At 44.4% G+C, this 21,083-nt stretch overlaps 1 long non-coding RNA gene across 1 annotated transcript; it reads left to right on the plus strand.

Moving 5' to 3' along the window:
- The first annotated feature begins 16,061 nt into the window (after window positions 1-16,061).
- On the plus strand, window positions 16,062-20,359 carry LOC107308885. Its single transcript, XR_001552973.1, has 2 exons — window positions 16,062-16,605; window positions 19,926-20,359. It is a non-coding gene; the product is annotated as an uncharacterized LOC107308885 (long non-coding RNA).
- The last annotated feature ends 724 nt before the right edge of the window (window positions 20,360-21,083 follow it).

Consider the following 21,083-nt stretch of genomic DNA (forward strand, 5'->3'; position numbering starts at 1 on the left):
CAATAAGTGAAGGTTATTTCAGTGGAGAAAAGTAACAGCTAATCCCAGAGTTACATTTTTCATCATAGGCTGCATTTTACAGCTTTGAAGTTTCTTCTGTTTCAGACCGAATATTGCAAATTAATCCTAATTGTGAAAAAAAACATAAGATGTTTAAAACATCCTGTGTTAACAAGAATGAAGAAATTGATTGAAATAAGCTTTTGGAAAGAGACTGTTGTTTATAATACAAAGAAAAAGAAGATTATACCCCAAAAGAAAAATGTTCAATGTTAGTAAAATTATATTTCCAATTTCTTTCCTTCCGTTGATTTTTTCTTTTTTTTTTTTACTTGAAGGGCCAAAACATCCTCCAGACAGTGAGCTGCAGTCAGCATTCTGAAAGAAGAATCTTTCCATTGGAGGACTTCCAACCAGGTCTCCATTTCCATTCCATGCAGAACATATAATTGATTTTTCCATATAGTTCTAGTCTATTAGATGCATTTAAATCTTTACAATGCTGCCTGTTTGATGTGGGTGACATATTTCATCCACGGTAAATGGTAATTTCTTCTTTCCTGTTTTCTAGGTGGAATTCTGCAGCTACTATCCACAAGCTGAGGTTCAGACTTTGATGCTGGAATTCTTGCTCTTTCACTGTGGCATAACCTACCTGATGCTTGCAGCTGCACATCTGTTCAGGTGGCAGCATGCACACAAACAGCTACTCTGGATGAGAACACCAGGCATAGCAACACAAGGGTCTATGTGGTATCCAATGCATGCCCATCCTCCAGGAACTCTTGATGACTGCCTACAAAAGGCAAAATCTGGCTATAAATTCTGGGTGGAACTCAGCCCCCAGAGCCATACAGCAGAAAGCAAGGCTCTGCAGGGGAATGAGTTGTTGGAGCTCCTGCTGCTGTCAAGGGTGATGTGCTCAGTGCAGCAAAGGATTTTGGAGAGCCTTTGGTGATTACTCATTGTCAAAATGAAGCTAAGGACAATATGGAGGCCTTGGCACCTTGCTCATCTATAGGAAAAGTGAACTGACACCACATTCAGTTTCTCATTAGATGAACTGTATCTAGGAATTACGGGTCTGCTCTACTGTGAACTTCCCTCCACACCACAATGAAAAATCCCAAGTCTTTCTGAGGTTCTAAAAAGGATTTTAAAAAAACACTTTCTTCCAGTTCATTGTTGGATATGTCAACCAGCATCAGAGCTGTTCCCATGAAGATACAGATGAGAAGTGAAGACTGAAGAGCTACAGCTCTTTCAAGGTAAGTTTCAGGGAAGTACCAACTTTTCAGTGGGTTATTACTGTTGAAGTTTCCAATCTTTGAAGGCTTGAGGGTCATTACACTTTCCTCATATCATGCAACCACTTTAGATAGAAAGTATGCAAGATTAAAAGTATCATCAACAAAGGACACTACTGTGCATACTGCATTCTGCGTACTTCAGGAGATGCAGAACAGTGTATTTCTCACTTCTTGTTCTCCCTGGTTTGAGTTTATCTCCCCTGGCAGCAGTGTAATTATTTTACTGTGTTCCAGCAGTGGAATTAAGATGGCAGCATTAAAACACCACACTTTACACATGTACAAATAACTCCTCAGACTGCTTCCACTGTGTCCCCGCAGTTTTAAATGGCACAGGCTGAGCGCGGATCTGATGTTTCTTTAGTCTGGAGATGGACACAGGAAAACTGATACATGATTTGCAGTGTTTGTTAGAAGTTATAGAAGGTTACAAAGATGGCACAAAAAAAAACAACAGGGGAATCTTTCATTGTTGTTTCACTGCAATTGTTGAATTCAAGTGTGAACAATCTTTCCAAGCAGCCTGAGATTTTTCAAGAAATATCAGTGCCAGCTCTACAACCCTTGGCAACAAAAGCCGCACTACTCATCTGCCTGGACCAGCTCCACACTTGGTCTGGGTAGCTGAGCAATCATTCCATCAGTATCTTCAATACATGTGCTTATCCTATTCCTGAGAGAAGAAGACTTTCCCTGCACACACAACTTGCTGGAGAATTCCCAGACACCCAACTCAGTGACAGTAGTCAGACAGGAGTGACAGGGAATTGCACTTGCATGACCTTGCACTGGCAAACTCCTTTCTAAGACAGTGTTAATGGTAGGAATTATGGAAATAAACCAAAAGACTTAGGGCACATACAGGCTGGAAGAAATAATTAATGTTGTTTTCTGGTCTCTGGGGTAAAGCTTTGAATGGCTACCTGGCTATTAAGAAGGCTAGCACTTCTTTTTAGAGAATTTGGGATCTGAACATGATAGGATGTTGAAAACTGAGGAAAGCAGAGCCTATAAAAAAATAAATCCATGCCTTACTGTAAAACAACTATTTCCAGAAGAAACTCCTATCCCCAGTTAAAAGATACACAAGGAACAACTCCATTTGTTTAAATAGGAGGAAAACTGGAACGTGGATGCATTGTGCTGAGCGCCATGTCAACCCACAAAGTGTTTGAGGAGTTCTTGCTTTGTACTATCTGGATGTAGTCCTGTGGGACAAATGTCCCTGCTCTGCTGGGTACATGACTGGAGTATATCCATGTTCTGCTGGAAAGAACCCAGTTCACAACCTCCAAAGATCCCCTGTGATCCCACTCAAAGCATTGTATGTGGGGATGTTGCCTTCGAAAGCCTCATTAGCACTGAGGTGCTAATGGAGGCACAGCCAACATATGCTGAAGCTCAGGGGTCTCCTTCCATCTCTTCATCTGGCATCACAGAGGCATTCAGGCTGAGGGAGACTCTGACTCCCCACTTTTATAACTTGTCTGGCAACACTTCCACAGCTTCTGACAGCTGCAATACTGATGGCCTAATTCTGCAGCTCTAACAGGAGGGATGGATGATGGCCTCCAGATCCATGAAGTCTGGATCTTTTTATCCCTTGAGCCCTAAAAGCAAGCAGTGACACTGCAGCATACAGTTTAAAGTTATTCTGCGTTCTACAACCATGTAAGGACTTTCATCATGATGTCTTCCCTCATAGAAATCAAGGGATATCGGCACAGGCCCTGAGCAGAGCCAGCTGCTGGCTTTGCCACACCTCGAGGCCCACCACATCCTGCTATGTACTCAAGCCATGCAGCTTCAACTAGACAGAATTAGCACTTAAGTGGTGACTGATTAAACAGGGGTTACGGAGTATCTGAGGAGGCTGCCAAAACGCCTCATGATTAATCAAAATCTTAAAAAAATGCAGGGAATTTGAGTGCTGCAGAGTCTCGCTCTGTTTTTCATCTCCCAGGAAGGTAAACAATTTCTGCAGCAGAAATTAATGGGCTTGAGAGACCCTGGCGTCAACAAACCTCTCAGCCTTTCCTGAAGCAAATCCCTGTCCCTTTCCCAGTAACTGGATTTTAACGACTGCCCCCTCTCCTGGAGCATCTTCCTTAGGCTGGTCCCTCAGTCCCTGCTCCCTATGGCCATCACCCACCACCTCTGCACAACACATGGTGGTTGATAGAGAGACTTGGAAATATGGTGCCTCTTGGACAGGGAGAAGGTCTGTCCAGCTGCAGAAATGAGGGTAGCTGAGTCAGGCTGCAACCTGCTGACGGTGCCTGCCTGTTTTCTCCCTGCTTAGTGCTGTCAGACACAGGATGCAAACAGCTGGGAAAGCACTGTAGATGCCAGCAGTCACCATGGCCTGGTGGTGCCCCACAGCTCGGTGGGATGCCCTGCACTGGGGTGCAGGAAGATGCCAAAAAAGCTCCGATACATGCAGGCTGTGCTTCCTGCTTAGACAAACTGGATAAATAAACACCAAGACAGAATAAAGCATTTTTCTTTTAATCATTTAAGTTTGCACGTCAGTGCTTTGAAGTTTAAAACAAACATTGAAGGGAGATCATTTTCTGCATGGCAACACACATGTTGGGAAAAACTGTGAGTCTGTGAGTCAATTACATGCTTATCTGACCAAAGCAATTGACACACACCTGCCAAATGTGGCCTTGGTTGGGTCTGGAGCTGCAGATATCAGAGCTGTCCCAGTACCACAAGGGCTCTGTGTCTTTGTCCTATGGCACATCCCCTCAGCCACTGCTTTTGCAACCATTCTGCTCAGGGAGCCTCCTCTTCCCACAGAAACAGGAAAAAGAAATATAATGAAAGTATATTCTTTGCCGGAGTTTTGCTAATCTGCAGAGGGAGCCAGACAGGAAATTTGTGCATGGGTCCTCACTGACACTGCAAATAATATAAACTCCTTATTTCCTCCACAGCTGGCTGGAAGTTTGGCTTCCTTGACACAATGAGGGGAAATCTAATTTTCTGTTTGTTGTGTTGTTGGAGGTTCTCGTTTTTACAGCCGCTATGTGAATCCCCCCACTTTTTGTAAGAGGTTCTTATTTCTCCTGGAGGCTGATGACCTCCCAAAAAACCAAACCTTTGGAGGATGTACATCTGGAGGTAGCTCCCCCTGCCCGAAGCATCCCTGCTCCACCAGCAGCATCCCATGTGGTGGGGACTCAACCTTGGAGTGGCTTTCCCAGAAGTGTCATCTACTTGGAGCCAAGTGGCAGCCCCACAGCACAGTCAAAACCCTCCGCCATGCCCTGCCCTCACTGCCCGCAGCCTGCTGAGCCCATTCATAGACTCACAGAATCACAGAAAGGTACTCTATGAAGGGCCCTGAAATTCTTCAAAGGGCCCTAATGATCATTGAACTCCAACCCACTGTGGTGGGCAGGGCTGTCACCCACCGCATCAGGCTGCACAGGGCACCATCCAGCCTGGCTTTGAGCACTTCCAGGGATAGTGCATTCCTTCCTTCCTTTCAGGACATGACAGGGTCTCGTTACCAAATCACTTCCCACACAGGGGAGCTAGATCCAGCTTTCCTAATTATCACACAGATCCTGTAGACTGTTAACGGCAACCCACACTAGCATGGAGCCAAGTCCTTAGTGTGCTGTGATAATAACACTGTTTAATAGAATTAGGGGAAGCACATAATCAGAATAAAGCTGCTGTGTGTACACAAAGGAGGCAAGATTAATACACAACCAGTGAGCCAGGGCTAAGTCGATAAAGTGGAATTCACTGGGAGCCAAGATAGCAGACAGGTAAACATTAATCTCTGTGTGTGATGTGGAGTATAGAGATCAGATGTTACTTGAAACCCGTGCAGATGCATGGGGTATATGAAGGGCACCACAGCTTCTGTTACCTTACACTCCTCATGTGGAGCAGGAAGAGCTGCATTCTTTGTGATTAACCCAGCTTGAACTTTGAAATGTGACTCCCAAATATTTGCAAGAATACTGCAACTAAGACAAAGGAGAGGGGTTTTAAAGGTCCTGTGGTTCTGCACTGCGCAGCGAGCTTCCTGCAGGGCTTAGGGCAAGTCCCTGCACCTCCTGGGACCTCACTTGCCCATGAATTTCCTCCAAATAGATTTCCTTTGCACGTCTTATTTCCATGGGGAATCAGTATGTAAGTTTCAGAAGGGGGAAAAAAATAAAGAAGACTAAACAAGAAATGCCAACACCAAAACTGAAGCTGTAGGGGAAGTTTTTCTTATTTCAAAGAAGAGCACAGTTGGTCACAAAACTAGCAAACATTTCTAACTTTGAAAGATGCCTCTGCCTAAATACCTGGGTACTGCTCTGTTACAGATCTCATACCCACAAGTGCCAGTATTTCACCACATTCAATTGGCTGATTGGCCACCTGAAGGTACCAGAAGGCATAATCTTTCCAGGGATCATTGATGGATAGTTGAAACATTTCTTAGGTCAAGAAAGAAAGCTTTGTATTCTGAGTACTTTAATACAGACACTTTGCCCAGCTTTGGCTGGCCATTAAATTAATCCATTTCTTTCCAGAAGCAATCACAAGGGATCCCAATTGATAAGCAGAGTGAGGAGAGCCCCAGGGATCCCATCACCCACGGATGCAGTGTCCCACATATAGAGCAGGAGTGGGAAAGGTCTTAGTTCCTGCAGCCCAGGACACTGCACTTGAATGAGCCCCAGCCAGCACAACCTACTTATTTTACCCTTGTGAAAGTGCTTTAACTTCAGAATAAAATATTGTTTTACCCTCTGCCCTGTTGCTCTGTGTAACTCTAGCATCAGCTTCCAAAACTATCACAAACTTCCTAAACAAACAGATTTTGAGCTCTGCCTCCAAAGCAGGCTGGATAAGGAGCAGTCAAGCTGAATTAGATACAGGGGCTGATTCATCACCCCTTCCTCTGCCTCCCGGTCCCCCTGGAAGTTTGGGCATTCCCAGCTGTGTCACCTGCATGACAAACAAGGCTGAAGGAGTTGTTTTTGCAATGTGCCAGTGGGCAGACCACCTCTTTGCAAGGTGAGAGTGAGCTGCCAGCCATCTCCTCAAGGAGCACAGCAGAGCAGGAGGAGAGGGAGGGCATGGAAACTTCCCAGGGGAGGATTGCTGCAGAGACTGAACAGGCTCTGCTCTATCCAAGCACAAGGAAATGTATTAATGTCAGGCCCAAGTGCCCTGCTTTGTCTCATGACAGCACCTTTGCAAACATCTCAAACATTTGTTTCCTTTTGCACAGCCTCACATGCCGCCACCCAGCACCAACAAATAGAAGCTCCATACTTTTTAAGCATAGCCTTATGAGGCAATATTGTTACAATGAGCCGCAGCTCTGTCCTGGCATGGAGATAAAAATGCCGGCAGGGGCAGCAGGCTGAGCATGTGCAGAGAAGCAGCTGAGAGAAGAGGGGCCTGCAGCAATTGCAATGGCTCCCTGGAGCCAGTGGGGAGAATGAGCCATACAGAGAAATTCAGGAGACCTCCTAGGAATGACTTGCTATGGGGCTAGTTAAAGCTGTTTTACAACTCTCTGGATTGGAAAAGAAACAAGCAAGTCCTGTTTTTGTGAGGTACAGTGAACTGTGTCACTGCTGTGATACCAGGAGTTGCCGCCCTGCAAGATGGCCTGTGCAGTGGGCAGGGGCCTCTCTAAGCTCCATGCAGTGTGAGGCTGGCAGTCTGGGTGTGCAGCTGTTCTGCTCGGTGCCCAGCTCATGGCAGAGGGGTTGAGCCACCGAGGCCTGCTCTCCTGGAGACCTCCCGCTGCCCCAGGCCTCTCGCTGCTGCAGACTTGGCAGCTGGCACTAGCTGGCTCCACCACGCACATCGTTCTCTAAATATTATGCTTTTCAGGGTGTTGGTTTTAGCTGTTGTAATTGGCAGGTTTCCTTCATTGCCTTTAGGAGCAATGACTTACTGATAGGAGGTAAAAATCTGAGGACATAAGCAGCTTATTCCAGCCACTACTTTGCCTCCTGCGTAACACATGCCACCCTATTACTATCATGCCCCAAAATGGATGATTATTGGTGCACAAGGCAGAATATGTCCGTATTGGCCTTGAAGAATTTTTCCAGAATTAGATTTTCTCTCCTTTCTATATTATTTTTTTTGTTAATGTTCAACAGCTCCTTGATAGGATGAGTTGTGGGGCAGGTCAAGAAGCTCAGATCTTCGAGTGTCCACATTACATTGTCTTCTTAACAGTACAGGCTGGCATTTGGAAATTCCCTCTGAAATGCCACAGAAGTATCCGCTATCTCATCAGAGTTCGGATCCTGTATGCTGCAGGTCTGTAAGGATCTCAATGGATATACTGCCCACTCCTTGCAGAACTTCTGTCTGCTGCTACTTTAAGTTTCTCAGCCACACAAATACCTGGTTGGAAGAAAGAGAGCTGGGAGGTGGTAGGAAGAGATTGAGAGGCATGCTATATCTCTTCTTCCTAAATGCTGGCTGTTACCACAGCTTTGTGGCTGATGGCAGAGATGTGTGAGTCCCCTGCCCTATTCTGAGCAAAACACACGTAAGTGGAAATAAATACATAAATATTCAGCTGAGGCGTCAGGCTCTTACCAAGGCCACCTAGTGAGCTGGCTCACTATTCTGGACAGTCTTTCTGTTCTGCATTTTGGGATGTCTTACACCACAGGGTGCAAAGCTCCAAGGGGGAGCAGGACCTACCACTGCTGTGCCAACAGCAGCAGGGGGCTGCCTGCCACATGCAAAGCTCCGAGTCTCCTCCAGGAACTGCCAGGAAGCTCCTCAGGGTGGGATGTGTAGGGGAGGAAAACTCTTTGACAGGGCTGATTTCTTAACACAGTGAAGGGCTGTATCTTGCCTAAAGCTTGTTGTTGGAACCGATTAATAACTAGTTCTTCTCAAGTATTCCTATTCCTGTTGGAGCAAGTGCAGAAAAATGGGCACTTCTGAAGATGATTCACGCTCTTATCTTCTCTCAGGAGAGGTGGATGATTCCTTGAATCCTCTCTCTATTTCTTTCCCCGCAGAGGCAGTTTGGACCATCAACACTGGATCTTCATGACCTGGAGCCTCCTGGGAGGCAGAAGGAATCTGGCTCAGAGGGGCTTTGAAGGCTTCAGTCCAGTTTGCCAAAGGCAGGAAGGGCAGCACCCAGCCCTCCTCCCTTAGTTTGTTCTACAGACCCTGGCTTGCCTTCTGGGAGCTCCCACTGTAGCCAAAAACAACAGCACCTCTGGAGTTGAGCCACAAAGACATTCAGCTCCCCTTTTTATGCTGTAGCTGCCTCCTAGGCACCATCTGAGTATCCAGTTGAGATGAGCACTTCTTGTACTGCATGCAATATATACAAATTACAGGACAATTTCTGTCTCCGGGAACTCAGTCTAAAATAAGACAGGATTGCAGTGAGAGATGTCACGAGAACTGGCAGCAGGGAAGAAGGAGGATGGGAAATAGGAACCTTGCTACAGTCTCATCCTTCTTTTAGCACACTGCCTTTTTGTTTAAAGCAAACTTTCTTGGCTTCTGGAATGATCTCCCAGCACACCTCACGTCCCTTCAGTTTATCTCTGTTCGTATCTGGTGCTTACATTGCATCTCTAGATACGTGCTGCATCATCTTCACATGTGGTATTAATAAGCAGTGGGTATCTGCACAGGATGGTTGCAAAGAGCATCTGACTGATTGCATTACAGAAGGATGCCTCGAACTGGAGTTGCTTTCCCAGATGAACACAGGACAGATCTGAGAACCTTTTTCTTCATTCCTTCTCATCACATACATATTTTCGTGGCTCACAGTCTGGACAAGCAGAACATCACGATGTCAACCAAGGGAAGATGTAAATCTCTTTAAGTAATTTTTAATGAAAAAAAATATTGAGTTACTCTGAGTGCCATAGTTTCTGGGTGGCTGGTTTTAACTTTAGCAATCCATACTTAAAGGGAAATTTTACAGTCCTAATACATTCCAGATGTTCTCCTAGTCCCAGATGAAAGCTCTGTCATCGTTTACTGTTAATATTTTTGTCAGCAGTAGAATTTTATTGTAATACCCCATCTTATTTGACGCACTATTAGTCATGAGAGAAACTTCTTCCAAAAGTAATCCTTGGGTCACTCCGTGAGTGCCTCACTCCATTTAATTAAAAACCATTAACTGTTTGTTGTGTCCAAAACTTGTCTGTATAATGCATGTATACGATGACTTTTTACCTGATGAAAGCCATTTGCCTCAAACAGTTAGACTAAAAAAATATAGTTATATTCTACGGTAACAATACTTGGCTTTGTAACAGCTCTCCGGTGGAACAAAAACAAGAGATTTGCTTTGAAAATAAACCTCCATGAACTTGGATCGACAACAAGGGACATGAAGGTTTACTGCAAAAACAAGAAATGCATTTCATGCTGTTAAGCTTTGATCATATGTTAGTTTCTCACAAGGAGAACAGTATTTAAATGTGGCAATTTTGATCCTTTGTAGTGACCGATGGTCTGATTACAGAGGGAAGGGGAGATGGGGAGAGCACAGCAGAGCCGATTATCAAAGCACAAGTCCACAGGTTGGACTTCTGAGGATTCTCCTTGTTCATTGAATAGCAAATTGAGTCAAAAAGCTGGCTCTTCACAGCAGTACCTATATAACATTCAGTTAGTAAACAAGTTGGAAGTTGCTGTTATTTTTTTCTTACTGATATCTCTGAAGATCAAGCTGGATTTTGAAAAAGGAGCCCTCATTTGCCTCATCACCTTTCTCTTAGGGCACTGGAACTGCTGAGAGAAGATGCAGGGACACATACATATGCTCCAAGTGGGTTGGAGAGCTCTTGGGACAGCTCTTCAGCACCAGCTCCAGGGCTCTGCCTTCTGGAAAATAATAATAATAATAATAATAATAATAATATCAAGTCTTCTCTGGCTGTAGTGGTGGTAGAGACTGGGTTTGCTGCGTCCTAAGGTGATTCATAGGGTTTTGGCACGGGTGAAGCAAACCTTTAATCCTGGGCTGTGTTATCAAATAATGGGCTATGAGTAGCACTAACAGTGACATCTCCAACATGAGACATTCTCATGCTGGATTCTAGGAGGGAAGCATTTTACAGCATGATAAGACTCTGGACAACCATGCTAAAACAAAATAAAAGTGCTCTGTCAAACAAGGCTTGACCACGTGGCTCAAATTGGGCTGGAACTCTGCCCTCTGTGTCTTGTGCTTCTAATTTCAGTGCTGGGACATACATGCTACTGTAAAGACCCAGGAATATGAGTAGAAACATAACCCTAGGAGCCAAAATCTTTTCCAAAGCCCTTGTTTGTACTATCTGAACAAATTTGAGCAAGTACAGATTCCTAAGGAGATGTGAAGGTATGTAATAAAAGCCCTAGGCCTCTTGTCTTTGGGTGCCTTATCTTCCTGCAGCCTGTTGGCACCTTAGAGTGTAATCAGAGATTTGTTACCCTTTTCAAAAGTCCTCTTTTAAGTTTACAAATAGGCTTAAAGCAAGATTTCAAATGAGAGTTAAAAAGATGTTAGAGAGATAATTATTATCCAGAGGCAGCGTTCAGATTACAGCAATAATGAGATAAAAGTTTCTTAGGTTTCTTCTGTCCTGCATCTGCAGCTGCGGTTGTGTCTTTGGGAGGTGGCTAGAGGAAAAGCATTTTAGCTGAGCTCTCCACTGTATGAAGTTATTCAGAAGAACATAATGGAGTCACAGGATAAGAATGGAAGAGGGGAATATTCTGTTCTGCAGCTATGGAGTGTGAATAATGAGCCTTCATACCATAGAGGCTTAAAGAGGTCACAGCTCACATGAATGTCACTCAGACACTGCTGTACTGTTTCTGAAACTTCTTTTGTAGAGCAGTATGTACACTGCTAGTAGTATCGGTGAGCCACACTAACCATGTGTAACCATACTAAGTCATGGAAGGCTACTGGGTGAATTTCAGAACGAAGGCAACAACCCCTACTGAAAGGACTAGGCCTTATACTTATGGCTTCCTTTCAGTTTGGCACCATCTTTGTCTTTCAGGTGTGAGCTCAGAATCTACTGCATCATCTGCACAGTGATGACTGGCAATGAAGAACAACTGCAATTTCTGGAGGCAACCTGCACAGTTTCCTGATGTTTGTGGTTAAGATGGCCATTGGAAAGCATCTTCTCTGGCTACATGGTAATTGCACATCAGTGATTGCTGCTCATATCTGGCACTGAAGCAATTGGTACCGCAGCCTCTATGTTTGGTTGGATGCAAGGCACAAATGGGGAACAGTTCTTGCAGGGGCTGCCAAAAGCATGGCATTTCCCTTAGAGACAATGCATTTTGCTCTTAGGCATGCATTTCTTCTACCTTTCAATAAGTAATTCAGGTCTTCTTGTAGTTATAGACAGGTTTTAGTACTTTTTTTTTCCCCTGATCAATTAATAAAACTCACTGATTGCAGAGCTCCATCTATTTAGATAAGGAAAATGTTCCATCTATTCTTGCATGTGAAGAAGAAAGTACCTGATAAACTTAATGCAATTTAACAGATTCAAGAGTATGACTGAAAGCAGAGCTTAGACTGCTTCCTAGTGCAATTATTCTTAATCATGCACGGCTGGTTTGGTAATTAATTTCAAACCTTCTGTCAACATTTTTTTTTTTCAATGAAAGTGGTTAAATTGATCAATGGAATTTTATTTGCTGAAATCAAAATGCAAAGTCAGGTATTCATTCATTATTAGTGTGGCCAGCAGGAGCAGAGAGGTAATCATCCCCTTGGACTCAACACTGGGGAGGCTGCGCCTCAAGTCTTATGTTCAGTTTTGGGCTCCTCGCTACAAGAAAGTCATTGAGGCACTGGAACTTGTCCAGAGAAGGGCAACGAAACTGGTGAGGGGTCTGGAGCACAAGTCTTATGAGGAGCGGCTGAGGGAGCTGGGATTGTTTAGTCTGGAGAAGAGGAGGTTCAGGGGGAGACCTCATTGCACTCTGCAACTTCCTGAATGGAGGTTGTGATGAGGAGGAGCTTGGCCTCTTCTCCCAGGCAACAAACAGGACCTGAGGAAATGGCCACAAGTTGTACCAGAGGAGGTTTAGACATAAGGAAAAACTTTTTCTCTCAGAGAGTGGTCAGGCACTGGAATGGCTGCACAGGGACATGGTGGAGTCGCTGTGCCTGGCAGTGTTCAAGAGGTGTCTGGATGAGAAGCTACAAGATATGGTTTAGTGGCTTGTGGTAGTACCGGTAATGGGAGGACGTTTGGACAGGATGTTCTTGTAGGTCCTTTCCAACCTTGTGATTCTATGACTTCCCACTGCATACTTCTTGTCTTGCTGCTAGGGAGCACTTCCAGGTAGGGCAGCTTGTGAGTAAATCTTTCCTTACTCGGTCCTTGCTCAGTGACTTGTGAACCCTATAAATAGCCCAGCAGTGTTGAATAAGGAGCTAGTTTGCCCTTAAGCATGAACTGAGTAGCATGAATAAAGACAGGTGGATTATGGGTTTTGCTACTTTCATAAAGCATGCTTGAAATTAAAGTAAATACATTAAATATAATCCAAAACAAAATCCATGTAGAGTAGAAGTAAGTATTCCCAGATACACAGGACCAGCAGTCAGCTGCTTAAACAGGGTGCATAAATCAGTAAGTGATTGTCACGTGAGGATTAAAATTTGTGATATAAAGCAATTTGATGCATTACAGGAGTTCTTGACTCAGTCTTGTACAGTTCCAAATTCATTGTTTTGAAATAGCATTTAAAAGTTCCTTTTTCTGAAAGGAAAGATGAGTGCAACTTGCTATACATTCCAGCAAACAGCATATGCAGTTGCTCAGGACTTGAGTCACAGGGGTTACATTAAAAAACTCTGTGTGCTGGAGAGTAAGGATTTTATTTACAGCACAGACCCCTATTAGAAGACTAACATTTCTTCCCCAAGAAGGTCATGGGAAGTTCTTCCCCTAGAGCTCTGTCCAGGAGCCTCTAGTCCAATGGCAGCCGTTTTATTAAAACCTCTGTTTTCTGTCAAGGAAACTTAGCACTTCTTTAACTGTCAGAAATGGCTATACAAGCATGTGCTATAGGCAAGCACAGAGTCCATGTGCATTTACTAATTACATGCTCTGACTTTGCTGATAACAACAAACTCATTGACTCCTGGAGTTACCGTTGCCAGCCCACAGAGCCTTGTGTTCAGCCACAGCTGACCCCATAGAAGTGCTGCAGGAATGGTGTCTTCTCCCGTATCAGCACAGAGTCAGCAGTCCATCCTGGCAAGTCACTCAGCTGCTCTGTTCTTCCTGCGCTGAAGCTTATGCACATCATCACCGTATCTCAACACATCTCAGCCCTAAGTTCCCTGCTAGAACAATTCTGTGCTCACTTTCTTTTTCACTCTTCCAGAGTATACAATGATTTGAGTTTCATAACAACACACACATGTTATTGTACATTTCAGAGAAGGTGACATTAAAGAAGCACAGTGAGGGCAGAAGATGATGAGTTATTTCCTGTGGGAGTTCATGCAGTGGTTTTGGCACTACGAAATACTGTTGTTCAGAGCTGTTAAATCTTTGGTAACCTTGGGAGTTTATGTAAGTTGATGCCATGTGCGGTGTTCTCTAACCAATGTTTAGCATGCAGTTTGAGTTACTTGGCTGAGATTCTTAAGGCAACTCAGTGAGAGAGGGGAGGAAGGCAGGCTGTAAATTTATGGTATACAAAAGCTTCTGAATTTTCCACTTGAGAAGCCACTGTAGTGCAGTATGGCACAGCAGTCCATTGACTTTTGCTGCCCTGAGGCACTCTGCTCGTACTCATCCACCTTCTGCAGCTTTTCTATCAGGCCAAAGGCAATCTTCCTTCGATTTTGTACATTACTCATTTTGATGCAGCCTAAGTATCAGCTGAGATGCTAACAAAGTACAAATGTTCACTGCTGCTAGCAGGTTTGACAGACAACTGCTAAGGCTACAGCAGTGGGTAGCTGGAAAAAGATGTCCCACAGCTGCAGAAAGATCTCAGATATGGAAGAAAAAAAGGTAATAATGATGGGAGAGATGCTGGACTTCAGCAGGAGTCTGGGGAGAAGGCCCAGTTGGGATTTTGGTACAGTCATGGGAGCGGCAGGGCTGGACCTGAAGGCACAGAGAAACCGATGGGCAGAGAAAGAGTGGTTAGGCTTAAAGCATGAACAAACCCACAGAGAAAAGAGAAGTAGAAGCAGGAGTGCGTAGGGAGCGCTCAAGCATCTACCTATAGATGGACAGGTTCCGGGTACTGCCTTAGTACAGGACAAAGCCATTTGCAAGGACAGATACATGGGTATTTACAGCCTGGGCTAGAGTGAGAGTATGTCAGTATTATCGCAGAGGCAGACTTGTTTTCTTCTTGTATCTCATACGTGATAGCTATATACTCCCTTTCCTATTACTGAAGATAATGAGAGTTGTTCAGTGCATATGCGCTCCTATGTGGCGGTCTTTGATGGACACGCAGGAAATCGTGAGACAGAGTAAGCAATAGAAGGAGCCAGATGGAGCTGCCTGGTTAGAAAGCAAAATAAAAAGGGCCTAAGAACACCATGGGAAACATGCAAAAGGAAGCAGACAGCCAGGAGGAGCCAGAGGATGCATCTGCTCCTGGATGCAGGGAGCTTGGAGTGCACGTTGGCAGGGCAGGGAAGCTGCAAGGAGAAGTTTCCGCAGGCATCAGGGAATGACTTCTGCCCAGCTGCTTGGAAGTTTAAATCTTTCCCATTTCTCCTACAGCTTTACTTTGTTTAGTGCTAGGGTGGTAATGGCTATTGTTGGTTTTCAAACCACATTTTGTCCTCATTTCTGAAAGTCTCTTCAGAAAAACACCACACTTCTACTAATTACTGCATGAAAAACGTATTCCAAAGTATGGAAACTATCAAGGATATGTTTTGTTATTTCTACAGTGTCAGGGAATCTCACTTTCCCACCATTTTCCTATCTCACAACAGGATTATTTTAGATGAAAACATTATTTCAGGATATCAGTAAGGAGCATCTGGGATGATGTCTGATTGAAATACCCCAGTTTATTTCTAGAGAAGTTCCTTATATCCCACACTTTATTTTTGCTGTTTAACACATTCTCCTTTTATAGAAAGCGAGATGTTCACGTCTTATAGCAACTGTTTGGTTTTCTTTTTCCATAGAAATACTTCCCTGATGCTCTGCATTGTGATTTTTGATTAATGTCATTATCCATGAAGATCTGCAGCTGAACTTATTGTTTTTGTTTCACTTGGCATCTACGTTTGGGAAAGAGCCAAGGGAGGAAGTGACAAATCCATCAGCTTAAGATGGGAAACCCTGTGGTTTCGGAGCTGCTCATATCTCATTAGGAGCTGCTTTTCCCCTTGGCTCACATCCTTTCTTGGGATAGTTTCTTCCTTCACATCATTAAAATATACCATCAGAATGTTTACTCATCAAAAACTGACTGGAATAAGCCTAATCTTGCCCACTATGTACACACTACCTTGTTTGCAGAGCACAAAAAACAGCAGTCCTTAATGGGATGTGGAGACTTGAGCATATGTTAAACATAACCTAATAATAACAACTTTATGAAAAGAATGGCTCATTTGTCTAATTGCCACCCCGCTTATATGTTATTTTGCCCGGAAGGTACTAGGTCAATCACAAGTACAACCTTTTATGTATATGCTCATATTTCTGTTACATCTTTCCTCCTTTGCTCCAGGCACAGAGGAAACAAGCAGCAGTCCCTTACTCCATCTCCTTCCCTATGGACAACACTGCATATTTCGGCATCAAAGAAAGGGAAGTTTGCAGTTTGCTTCTCTCAGCAGCAGCTCTTGGAGCCTCAAGATGCTTATTAAGGGAGAAAAGCAAACGGGAATAAACGCATTGATTAAGTTGTGCTTAGCACAAACCCTGGATAGTGATTCAGAGTAATAATAAAAACCTTGCAAAACAATATAAATACCAGTGGGATTAAAAAGCCTAACCCTCAAGCAAACAAGTCAGAGCACACAGAAGGAGTGTTGTATCTAACAGCCCCAAGTTGCACAACACCCAACATCTGCTGTCAGAAGCTTTCCGCCCCACTCAGAGCAGCCTCCAGCAAGCAGAGAGCATTTCACCCCCCAAATGGGGTTTAGTGTCTCCATGTATGTCCTCTAACTCCTCCTGCTGCATTGCAACACCAACAGAGAGCCATAGGAATGCAGCTACCTGGAAGAAATGGGAGATGAGGGTGAGGGCTGCAGGGAACCAGAGCCAGGCAGGCAAACCACAGTGCTTACACAGTAAGTAAACATGCTGGCTGCTTTGCTCACCTCTCAGCACTTGTCCCTTCTAAACAATTCCACAGTATCTGGTGCCCTTACTGTAACAACGCATCGCCCTGGGTGCTGACATTTAATCTGTTTGTCAACAGATCCATTTGCATCTCATTTTGCTGGCACTCTGTGCAAGAGACAGTAAGTGATGAGCATTTCAGTGCGAGTGATGAAAGATGTCATTGCTGGTGCCCTTTTGCGCTGCCCGTGCAGCGCTGAAGCACAGCTGCCATTAGTAACAGGGATTTGAGTGCAATATCTACCTTTACCCAGCAGAGCCAGAAATTTATGATTCTGACCTTTTCTCTCCTGTTTGAAGCTGGGGTGGACTTGGGTCATGTTTGCAAGAAATAACAGAAAATCAAATAGAGTTGATGTGTGTTCAGTGTGGAGTGCTAAAGAGACAGAGCCCCACTTCTCCCTAATAAAAATGGCTCCAATGACTTTAATACTGAGGGCCGTAAAGCTCCACAAACTTTACAAAAGCGGTTTGCAAAAAATTGTTTTAAAGGGTCACAAAAGAGAAGGCAATTAGATTCTGAGAAGGCCTAAATTTAGTATGTAGTTTTTCAAAAGCGTTTCTCAAGGTCTCAAATGTATGTGTTTCAAAGGAAAAGTGCCTCTTGTCAGTTGCTTAAATCCTCAGATTTAATCCCAGGCAGGGACAGCCTGGGAGATGTAGGAAGCACCACCAGGTGGGAATGGCTTGAACAAGTCACCTGCTGCTTGTGGGTCAGTCAGGGAGCACTCAGATACATCAGCAGCTAAACAGGCAATGTGCGGCACAGGAAGCTGAAAAGATGTTGAGAGTGGTAATCTTTGCCACCCTACTGATGGCCCCGGATGAGCATCTCTTTTACAACATGAGTTTTTGCTTTAGTTAAACCAGCAGAATTGCTGAGTGCTGCGTCCTTAAACAGGCTGTGAAGGGCTTTGACTTAGCGTGAGTTGGTTGCTCTACAGTATGAGCTTGAGAGTCAGTAGCCCTGTGCTGCTTTTCATTGCTTTGAACACTGGTTTGATTTGGCTTCAGGGTCAGCTGGACTGATGTCTATGCTGAGAAGTCTGGGCATGTTAATGGACTGGTCATACTTCTGTCTGATTCTGACTTTTAAGGCCAAACTGATGATCAGTGAATTTTCAAACTGTTTTCAAAAGGACCGAGACATCATGTTGAGAAGATCTGGAGCAATTCTAGACACTCATGAAACATGGCTCATGACGTTTATGCTGATAATGAAAGATCTGCAGCTATCCTGCAAATCTTTTGTGCTGCTGTTTTTCACTTTATACTTGTAGATGCTCCCCCTGGCTACAGTACCGTATGTTATATTACCACATCTAAGCAAACACAGCCTTCCACGATCAACTTTCCCAAACTTTCTGCTTGGATACATAAATTCATCAGTTCCCCAAGATCCCCACTTAGGTTTGAGACTTCTGCCAGCAAATCTAATGTCTTTTTTGCATTCAGGTTGTCTGTTTTATGCACGTACAAGCTCTCCTCTGTGGTCATAGACTCCAGCAAGAACTGCTGTTTAACGACATCTTTGGAAATATCAAGTCATACATAAGCTATGAAATAGGTTGTTATTGTTATGTGGATATTTATAACACATTTGAGCACTGAGCAGTTAATACAAACATACTTTGATTCCTATTAGCTAAATCCCTTGGTATCCAGCATGCTTCCCTCTGGCTTTTGTCGCCCAGCAGGAGAGACATCAGTGCAGCCAGGGAGAAAGACATAATCTGTGTGATGTGTGTCCTTTCTTGCCACTTTTCACTGTCACGGTGACCTGCCTCTTCTGCAAAACATCATGTCCAGATTTCCTCCTCAATACCACAGGAAGCTGCAGTTACTGACTAGGAGAGGTACGGGGTGGGGGAAACAGAGAGATCAGCAAGTATACCAAGAGAAGGAGGGGTAACTGTTATTCAGTTTATTCCATGTAGGCATTTCCAGCCCTGGTTCTAACCTTGGGAAGACCACTATGAGAGAGCATTATTTCTACCGATGTTCCCTGTCAGACTTTATGGATTATAAGCACATCTGCTGCTCCTTATATAGATACTTTAAACTTGCTCTGTACAACCATGAGACAGGAATGCCAAACATCTACCTCTGACCAGTGCCGCTCGGTGCCGCAGCCCATGCCTTGCCTTGCACATTGCTGTGTCCTTTGTGTCCATGCTCAGCCCTTCCTTCTTCTCAGGAACACAGAGGCAGGGATTCTCTCCTGTCTGGATGCATAGACTCTTCCCCAGGAGGAGATCAGCAGCCTGCTGCTTTGGTTACTACAGGTAGCCTGCACTTTCCCAGGTAGTCTGATTCAACCAGGGAATCACGGAATTTCAAAGCAAAGGTTTCCACAGTGTTGGCTTAATATGGAATGATGGCCTCTCAGGAACAACAAGAAAGCAAGATCTTTCAGGTTTTGTCCCTCTTGGATAAAGCCTGGTGCTGCTGTTCCCATGGCCCCCAGCTGAGTGCTATAGGGCCACAGGTACATGGCATAAGCAAGCCACTGGAGTGGGAAATCCTTACCCAAATGTTCAGTTTTCAGCAAAAATAGGGATAAACTTCAATTAGTTTTTCCCCTTCCCCCCCATTTGAAAAATATTCTGATTTCTGCTTCAGTTTTCTAAGTGGATATCAGCATTTCAAAACTCACCACCACAGTGGCTGCAGAGCGTTAGTACAAGAACATGACACTGTGCTCAGAAATGCTATCCTTAATGCATGGCTTACCCCACTGAATATTTTATGCTTCTTTTTGTTCTGCTTTCCTGCTTAAGCATTTAGAAAGTGCCCTTTGTTTTTGTCTGGGCGGCATTACTGCAGCAGGATGCTCGATCCTAACAGGCAAGAACACATCTTTCATGTCAGTCAAGAGTTTTTATTTTTCTAATAGCAACAAATTCACAAAGCTGGAGCATTTCAGACGTGCAGGATCTGCATGTTTGGTGAGACAGCAGTGAAGCAAAACCTACAGGTGACAACTTGTTCTTCTAACAAGAGTTGCCTCTAAAGCAGGAAGCGTTACCTTTGTGCTGCTGATTTCTGCCCCGTTCCACATTGGTGCTGAAGGAAAAGGGGGCACAGTCACACAGCGCTGCCCCGCCAACCTCACCCTGGCAGCAGGCTCTTTTCTCATCACCACATGACTAACATAACCACAAGCTCTTCAAGTGCATGGGAACTCTTCCAGGCAGTAGTCAGAGGGCAGCAGCAACCTTTCTGCAGCAGAGGGTCTTGTGACTTGTTTCCTATTTTTTCCTTTCAGGACAGTTTGCTGGCATAGGCTGTGCAGCAAGTGAGACCCCAGATTCGGTGCCATTGGAAAGTGACTGTTACTGAATCCTTGATATCCCCTGAATTTCATGTCATGTGTGACTGTGATGGCCGTGTGCTCTGACCGGAGCCAATTTAACTCCTGCATGTGCTGACGTTGCCTTTCTGGGTCCCAGTCCAGCCAGGCTGGAGCCTGCAAGCCCCAGTGCGGGCTTAACCAGCTCCCTGCTGGGCTCTGTTAGCAGCAGTGAGGCACTGCTGCTCCTCTGTGCCTCTTTACATCTGTTTCTGTGTTTTGGAGGAACCCTGCCAAGAACACCCCCTTTCCATTGGCTCTCACGTCTGATTTATTTGGAGTCTCTCAGCCCCTCACCCTTGGTGTCGGCCAGATCACTGGAGCAGGAGTCACAAGATTTAAAAAAAAAACAACAATAAAATAAAATAAAAGCTGATTAAACAAAACTCCAAAGAAAATCTCCAAGAATTAATGTACAGACTAGATGAGACTGTTTCCCAGAGCAGCATCTTTCCAGCTGCAGTGCCCCTATCACTCCAACCACTGATGGGACAGATTAGGCACTGGATTCCTGCCAGCTGATGCACTGCAGCAGTTTTATTGATGGGAAATGTTACAGTTTGGTGGAGCTTGACCATTCCTTTGGATGCTGAACTCTGATTCTGGTGAGTTTGCACTCTGGTGAATAGAAGTGTGCTGCTCAAAATTCACATGATCATAACAATAACACTGTTGGCCTACAAATGTCACCCACACTTAGTCTGGCTGCACAAGGTCTGGTAGATGGAGAATGCAATTATATTTGAGCATGAGAAGAGACCAGATGAGGAAGATGAGGATGTTTTGCATTATTCAGTTTCAGTGCTATATGGCTGAAAAATGCTACCTGAACCATGACATCAGAGCAGCTAATTAATTGTTATCATTAACACTAGTGACTTGTAAATAAAGAAGTATGCAGCTATCTTCAGAGCTATGAAATGTGGTCTCATACTGGAAGCCCTTCGCTCTGCTTGGCAGTGAGCACCCTGAATATGCTGCCAACCTGTGGGAACTCAGTTCTGCAAACAGCCCTGGATGACGCTCTGAGTACCAGCCCAGGGCTGGTAACTGAAAGCCAAGAGCATCCTTCAC

The sequence above is a fragment of the Coturnix japonica genome, chromosome 2, assembly GCF_001577835.2.
Source record: "Coturnix japonica isolate 7356 chromosome 2, Coturnix japonica 2.1, whole genome shotgun sequence".
Lineage (NCBI taxonomy): Eukaryota > Metazoa > Chordata > Aves > Galliformes > Phasianidae > Coturnix > Coturnix japonica.